Raw genomic sequence first — 7,414 nt, 5'->3', positions numbered from 1 at the left:
TATGAAAGTGTTTAATGAAGTTGTATCATGATTTAAAGCCAAGAATAAAAATGAAAATATATATAATTTTTTTATGATATCAAGAAAAAGACTAACTTTTTTAAGATGCATGAAATGGTTGAAAGTAGTACTAGGCAAACGGGTTGCGGGCCAGCCCGCGCGGGCTGGCAGTTTTGCCAGTTGGGTTGGGCTAGCTTGTCAGATAAAATGGGCTGGAAAATCCAACCAACTCATTTTCTAGCGGGCTAGTCAACTCTCGGGCTAGCCCGCAAAAAATTATCAAAATTTTTTTAATAATTTAAAATTTATACAATAAAAATATATATATATTTATTTCATATTTTAAAGCAAATTAGAAATTAAAAAAATTGTAAATAAATAAAATAAATATAGAATCCAACCAAGCAAATTCATTTTGTCAGATTTTTATTATTAATTATTTTCTCGCCTAGGTGTGCTATCTTTGTCACTAATAAAGAAAATTTGAATATAAACTCATATTATTTTTCTTAGTGAATTCATATTTATAATTTCAATCAATAGAATTTATGAGATTAATAAATAATATATATTCAAAAAATTTCTATAAAAACTAATAAATCATCTTCATAAACTATAACAAAAATTTTATTTGCAAATTGTAAAAAGGATTTACACTATATTTCAAATGTAAAGAACATATTTAAAAGTCATAAATTATATATTTAAGAGATATTATCATTATTGTAGATTTATAAAAAGATATAATGTAATTAAAAAATAAAAAATTATTTTTTTAAAAATATTGCTAGCCCGCGGGCCAGCCCGTTTTAACCAACTATTTTTGCGGGTTGGTCTAACCTAACTCGTTTTAAAAAATGAGCCAATTTCTTCAATCCAACCCGTCAAATTATACGGGTTAAACGGACTAGCCTGCGGGCTTAACCCGTTTTCCTAGCTCTAGTTGAAATGTTTCACAATAAAGATCAAGGGAGTATTTTTTATTTAATTTGTCAATTGTCCATTAGCCCATATATGTGTTTTTATAATTAAGAAAGGATAAAAATGTGTGTTGTTTTATTTTTTGCATCATTACATGAATTTTTTTTTACCAGCGCATCATTATATGAATAGACGGATGTTTCTATATATAAATAATTATTGCTTAGTTTCTTTGCGTGATGCTCAATTTAATATAGATAATTTGTTCTCTACTTTTTATATTATAATAAAACATGGATTAAAATTAACAAATTTTATTGTAAAAGTATCCCAAAACCGTAAAATCTAATGGAGGACCGTACCAATGGAAGGTACATATTTTAAAGAATATTAAATTTTTATTTTTGAATTATTTATTTTAAAGTTAAATTGTACCTCCTAACATAAGGCATTCACTTTGCCACTAACCAAATTCTTTTCATGATATTATGAATGAAATGCAAAATGGCATATAAATTAAATTGAAGCCACCATATATCTTAAAATTAGTTGGTGTTTAGTTGATCTTAATTAGATGTTTAAACTGTAAAATAAAGATAATAAGCAAGCGATGTGAGTCTTTGAACATTCTTTTCCACATATGCATGGTCAGAAGTCAGAACAGTTGAGGCACCTAGATGATTAATCAGAGCAGACAAGGCACGATGAAGACATTAGTTATACTGTCATATCAAATATCGTCGAAAAAATAATTAATTGATATCAAGCATAATTTTTTAAGCATTTAAATTACACTTGTTTTACCAGCGATATTTAAATTATACTTAAAAATTTCAAACACACAATTGTATGAACCTTATCACAATAACTAACTACCGTACTTGGTGAGACTCAACACTTCCAGCGGGTTAGACACCTTGGAATGGTATATAAATGCTTGTTTCTTGATTTACTATCCTTTTTAAAAGAAATGAGGGTGGCATAAATTTTAATTAAATAGCCTACATTCTAGTTAAAAAATACTCACTCTGGACCGCATTATATGGCATTTTCTAGAAGCACTCCACTTGGCCTAAAATATAAGGCATTTGGTAGGTTTTATTTTGTCATTTTTGAGTTAAATTTTGTTGCTTTAGTTTAAGGTTAGTGTTGCATTCAAAAATGCAACACCGATAGCACGTGAAAGTGAAGGTTTCGGCCTTCAGGATAGGAACCAGATAAAATGGGAGTCGCCATCAAAATTTTGAGAGAAATTTTGAAAAACCAATTAAAAGAAAATAATAATGATATGTGAAAATAGAAAATAGGTTCAGGAATCGATTGAGTGTGGGAAAGGTGTTAGGTACCTTACAACACCTGTTCGTGAGAACGGTTACCTAAAGTTTGTTGTGCTAAATTAATATAATTTTAAAATTATTTTAATTATTCCTTTCTTATTCACGTGTTTTAAAAAATGATAATGATAAAATAAAAAATATTTTTTTATTTACGAGAGAGGACTTGACTCAGGATTAGACTCTGAGGCCTATGTACCTTACAATGAGGATCAAAGTCCACGTAATTTGGACTTCAAAGTTGTTAGTAAAAATATTTTTTTAAAGAGAAACTAATTAAAAATAATTCACCATTTTGAAAATAAAATAATTTTTAAAATTTTAATATGTGTGTTTTAAATTGTAAAAAGTAATTTAATTTTAATTATTTTCTCAATTTTTGAAAATAAGAAAACAAAAGGGTTTAAAATTATTTTTTTATATATTTTGAAAACTTAAATGTTATATCTGCAGAGCCTTATTGACTTATACGATAATATAATTATTTTAAATATTTGTAGAGATTCTGAAATCTCACACGATAAAAGAGTTTAACAACTTAATTTATTTACTTAAATTTTTAAATATTAATATTTTTTTAAATATTTATGTACGTATACATTTTTTTTAAAAGAATCTTTATCATTATACCTACAAAGTCTTATTAACTTATATGATAATATGATTATCCTAAATATCTATGGAGATTCTAAAATCTCACACGATAAAAAATTAAATTTATTTAAATATATTTTTGTTAATTTACAAAATTTATTATGCATGTAATGTATGTTTTTTTATATGAAATCTTAATCGTTATATCTACGAAGCTTTATTAACTCACATGGTAATGTGATTATTTTAGAGGTTTATAGAGATTCAAAAATCTCACATGACTTAAAGATTTCATTAGTAAATATGATTATAATTTAAATACCTTAATTTAATTTTATTAAAATTTTTTTATTATTTTACTTATAAAATTATTTATTTATTTAATATATACAAATTATTAATCACAACATCTGTGAAAACTTATCATTCCACACGATGACACGATTAATTTAAGTCATTATGAAAATTCTTGAAATTTCACATGGAACTTAAATATTTTATTGATTTAAAGAGAGTTAATTTTAATGATGGGCCTTTGAAATCTCTATTAATATGTACAAGTTTGATCTTCACACCTGTAAAACCTTATTGATTTACACGACATGTGATCAATCTAAATGCTTGCGAAGATAATTAAAATTTCATGCAGCAAATAAATAATGAATAGATATATTTTTTCCTCATTTACACCTGTAAAACCTGCAGTAATGCATGAGATATGAATTCAAATATGATAACACGAAAAGAGAAGAATGATGATCCTAAAGGAATAAGGGTGAAAAAATTCACTCTCTAATGCAAAAGTTCATAAAGAAATAGGAATATCTAGGTTCATGAGTACAAATGGCTTAAGTGCAAATGCGATGTGTGAATCCACTTAATCGCATCTCCCTCCTTTAGCTTTTCATGACCCTAACAAGTACTTCACTAAGCTACCATTGATATACATGGTGTGAAGGATGATGGAGCCAACTTTTCTAAATATAGATACTTAACTTCTTATGCCTTCCTTTCCTCTCCTAAGACATCTTTTTGTCTTGGTGAACTCTTTTTCTTCTTATCATTGCTTTGCTTGTTCTTTGCTCTAACTTTTACTTAAGTTGCCTTTACAGGTTTTCAATCCAATGAGCTATTCTTTCCTTTTTATTTTCTATTGGCTCTAACTTTTGCCTAGCTTGTCTTTATAGGTTTTCCACCTAGCGAGTGCTTCTTTCTTCTTTTTTTTTTCATTTTTAAGCAAAGTAACACTTGACAGCATTCGCATTAATAGGCTTTGCTAACTCTTAACCCTTCATGTCAGTTAGGATTAGCGCTCCTCCAGAAAAGGCATGTTTGACAACATAAGGTCCCTCATAGGTTGAAGCCCATTTGCCTCTATTATCTTCTTAGTTAGGCAATATTTTCTTGAGTACAAGATCACCAACATTGAATTCCCGTGGGCAAAGTTTTTTATCAAAAGCTCTTGCCATTCTCTTTTGGTACAGTTATCCATGACACATTACAATAAGCCTGTTCTCTTTGATCATGTTGAGTTGCTCAAACTGGGTTCGTAGCCATTCATTTTCTTCTAAATCTGCCTCAACCAATACTCTCAAGGATGGAATTTCCATCTCAATGAGTGTGACAGCTTCCATTTTGTAAACAAGGGAGTATGGGTTTACCTTTATGAATGTGCGTACAGTAGTACAATAACCATGTAAAGCATAGGAAAGCATCTCATGCCAAACCTTATAAGTTACTTTCATTTTCCTAATGATCTTCTTAATATTTTTATTGGCTGCTTTAACTGCTCCATTCATTTAAAGTCTATATAGGGTTGAATTATGATGCTTGATTTGGAACTTCTCGCAAAAGTTTCCGACTTCCATTCCATTAACATTGGGACCATTATCTGTAATGATCCTTTCAGGAATCCCATATCAACATAAAATATTTATCTTTATGAATTTAAGTAACACTTTTTGTGTGATGCTAGCAAATGAATTTGCCTGTACCTATTTAGTGAAATAGTCAATCGTGACAAGGATGAAACAATGTCCATTTGAAGCTTTTGGATTAATTAAACCAATAATGTCAATTTCCCATATTGAGAATGGTCAAGGTGATACCAAATTATGAATGGAATTAGAGGAACATTTATCCTGTTAGCATAGATTTGATAGTTATGGCATTTCTTGACATGTTCAAAGCAATCTTTCTCTATTGTTAACCAAAAGTAGCCATGCCTTTAAATCTGTTTGGCTATAGTATGACCATTTGCATGTGAACTGCATATTCCTTCATGCACCTCAACTATAATTTTCTTTGCTTCTTCTAAATTCACACAATAAAGTAAGGTACCATCGTAACCCTTCTTGTACAAAATATCTTTACTGATAAAGAATGTCATAGCCAAACGATGAAGGGTTTTCTTTTCATTTTTAGTCATTCCAGTTGGGTAAGACCTCTTAATGATATAGTCCTTAATGTCTTGGAACCAAGGATGTTCTTCTTGATCTTCTTCAATATTCAGATAGTATGCTGAAAAGCTTTTAGCTTCTACTTGAGTGGATTGCACATGGACTCCACAGTCAAGTTAAATCATTGCTGTTAAAATGACTAAAGTATCAAGAAAATAATTTTTATCTCGAATTAAGTGATGAAAGCTAACAACCTTAAATTGCTTAATCAAATCTGTTAAGAGTTCTTGATAAGGAATCAATTTTACGTCATTTATTCTCCATTCTCCTGTTACTTAATGAATAATGAGAGCTAAATCACCAAACACCTTCAAACATCGTATGCCAAGGGTAATAGCTGCTTGAAGACCATTAACACAAGCTTTATATTCTGCTATGTTGTTAGTGCAATCAAATTCTAATTTAATGGCCACTGAAAATTGTTTCCCTTCTGGTGAAATGATCACTACTCCTACCCCATTTCCAAGCATGTTAGCGGCTTTATCAAAATACATTTCCCATTCTTGTCCTTCACCATTTCATTCATCACAATCTTCCTTTGCGGTGTATATGCCTTGATCAGGAAATTAAAAATCTAATGATTGGTCATCCCTTAAAAGATTATTGGCCAAGTGATATGCTATCGCACTACCCTTGACTAACTTTTGCATTACATGCTTTATATCATATTCAGATAGTACAACTTGCTACTTCAATACTCTATCTAAAATGCGTAGGCTCTCAAAGATGTACTTAAGTGGGTCTACTCATGAGATTAGCTAGGTAGTATAGTAAAGCATGTATTGCCTTAGCCTTCTAGTTGCCCAAACTAGTCTACAACAAGTTTACTCAATCATTGGATAATGAGCTTCACAATTAAACTTCTTGCTCAAGAAATAAATTGCTCTTTCTTTCTTTCCAGAATCATCATGTTAGGCTAGCATTACTTCCATTGAGCGAGATAAAGTTACCAAGTAGAGGATTAATGGATGTTCTGGTGATGGAGGAACCAAAATTGGGGGATTTAACAAATAATTTTTAATTTTATCAAAGGCCTTTTGATAATTATCATCCCATGTCTCCTTAAAATTTTTCTTTAAAAGATTAAATATCGATTTGCAAGTAGTTGTTAGATTGGCAATGAATTTAGCTATGTAATTCAATCAGCCTAAGAAACTTCTAATTTCTTTCTCTGTTTGGGGAGGTGGCATTTTTTGAATTGCTCTCACTTTATCTGGATCTACTTCTATCCCTTTATGACTTACAATGAATCCTAATAACTTCCCAAAAAGAGCTCCAAAGATGCATTTATTAGGATTCAATCTTAGTTGGTATTTGCACAATCTCACAAATGGCTTTCTAAGGACTTCAATATGATTCTCATTCTTTATTGATTTAGCTACCATATCATCTATATATACTTCAATTTCTTAATGCATCATGTCATGAAATAGTGCTATTATAACTCGTTGGTAAGTTGCCCCAGCATTTTTCAAACCAAAAGGCATTACCCGAAAATAATAAGTTCCCTATTGAGTTGTAAAGGTTATTTTTTCTTTATCTCCTTCATGTATAGGAATTTGATTGTACCCTAAATAACCATCCATAAAGGAATAGCGGTTGCTTCGAGTAGTATTATTACCCAATACATCAATGTGGGATAGTGGAAAATTATCTTTCGGGCTTGCATTATTTAAATCATAATAATCAACACACATTCAAATTTGATCGTCTTTTTTAGGAATGGGAACAATATTTGCCACCCATTGTGGGTATGTTACCATCTCCAAGAATCTTGCTTCTAACTACTTCATTACTTCTTCTTTTATATGTAAGGACACCCCCATATTCATTCTCCTTAACTTTTATTTCTTAGGCTCAACCTTAGGAAGCAATAGTATTTTATGAGAAGCAATGCTTGGGTCTAGCCCAGGCATATCTTTATAAGACCATACAAATACATCTATGTACTCTTTAAATAACTCAATCATTTGTTCACTTTCAGGATTATCTACTATTTTGAGTATTTTTTTATTCTCCTTAGTTCCTATATTAATCATCTCAATCACTTCTTCATGTGAGCATATTCCCTTATCACTCAATTCAAGCATCATTAGACTCACAATT

Source organism: Prosopis cineraria, unplaced genomic scaffold, assembly GCF_029017545.1.
Source record: "Prosopis cineraria cultivar Desert tree isolate PC_DT_omini unplaced genomic scaffold, ASM2901754v1 PC5, whole genome shotgun sequence".
In the NCBI taxonomy this organism is placed as follows: Eukaryota; Viridiplantae; Streptophyta; class Magnoliopsida; order Fabales; family Fabaceae; genus Prosopis; species Prosopis cineraria.
This window is presented reverse-complemented; position numbering follows the sequence as displayed.